The sequence below is a fragment of the Grammomys surdaster genome, unplaced genomic scaffold (assembly GCF_004785775.1).
Source record: "Grammomys surdaster isolate TR1022 unplaced genomic scaffold, NIH_TR_1.0 241, whole genome shotgun sequence".
NCBI classification, from domain to species: Eukaryota; Metazoa; Chordata; class Mammalia; order Rodentia; family Muridae; genus Grammomys; species Grammomys surdaster.
This window is the reverse complement of record NW_021604686.1, coordinates 4,869,474-4,870,771: the sequence shown is the minus strand read 5'-3', so window position 1 is coordinate 4,870,771 and position 1,298 is coordinate 4,869,474. Positions and strand designations below refer to the sequence as shown.

Sequence of the window (1,298 nt, the reverse complement as noted above, 5' to 3'; positions counted from 1 at the left end):
AGGAAGGAAGGAAGGAAGGAAGGAAGGAAGGAAGGAAGGAAGGAAGGGAGGAAGGAAGAAAGGAAGGGAGGAAGGGCGGATGGACAGAGAGACAGATGTGGCTTTTTGTTATCCCATCCCATCTTCTCTTGCTGTTTCCCCTTGGATTAGTCCAGACCAGTGGTTCTCAACCCGTGGGTTCACAAAGTAGATATCTTACATATAAGATACCGTGCACTTCAGATATTTGCATTATGATTCATAAAAGTAGCAAAATTATAGTCATGAATTAGCAACGAAATAATTTTATGTTTGGAGCTTGCCATGACATGAGCTGTATTAAAAGACTGCAGGGTTAGGAAGGTTGCAAACCACTGGTCCAGGCAGTTAGCAACAGTTCTAGAATCCAGTCCCCAGAGACCAGATTTCTGGGCCCACAGGTGATGAAGGACTCATTTTCCCTCAGGTTCTGCCTGCCTCGTATACATGATCTATCCCGATGATGCCTGGCCATAGAGCAGGACCTCTGTCAGTGCTTCCTGAGAAGTAGGACACATGATACTCAAACAAAGTACCTCAGGGCTCCTGGGTTCCTGAGAGAATAGCCATTAGTATTGAAGTGGCTTTGAGCTGGAGGGCTTTCACAAGGGGAAGTTCAGAATCAAAAATGAGCCGAGAGAGGAAGGCGTGCCCTGGCTTGACCCTCTTCCCAGCAGCTATTGGTGTTCTCATCTGATTTATCTAATTTCTTTTAGATCTGAGGGTTGCATTCTGCTTTCCTGGACCAGGTAGAAGCCTCTGTGGTACCTTGTTCCCCACTGGCAAGTCAGTGTCACGCATACACTCCTCACACACTGGAGAATAGAGCCTGGCATAGTTAAGTGCTCAATGCAGTACTTGTTGAATGACTAACTAATGGAATGACTGGGACCCAACCAAGGTCCAAACATCATTTTGCAAGATTGATTTGGAAACGTACAGCCTCTCATCCTATCATCTCACCCCTAGCCATAATTTCAATAGGTAGAAGGTCTAAAAAATCTATTATGGTGTATTCAATCATTAATGCTTAGTATGAATGGGACTAATAACAGCTGACTTGCCCTAACGGTGTTCTTTTCTGCTGTTCTCGATACTCAGATATGTAATCATAACAAAAAATAGTTTATAAATAATTCAATTATTTTGTCATCTTTTTGTCTTTTAAGATACCCGAATGATAAATATATCAAATCTCAGGGTAAGAGGTTCCCAAATAATTGTTACTGTGTGTGTATGTGTGCATATGTGTATGCAGATGTATGTGGCATGTATGTGTG

General features: G+C 42.8%; 1 protein-coding gene across 1 annotated transcript in view; it reads left to right on the top strand.

Annotated features, from left to right (window-relative positions):
• Positions 1–1,298, top strand: part of Thsd4 (thrombospondin type 1 domain containing 4) — a 533,316-nt gene that overhangs the window by 14,721 nt on the left and 517,297 nt on the right. The gene's annotated exons all lie outside the window — the stretch shown is intronic.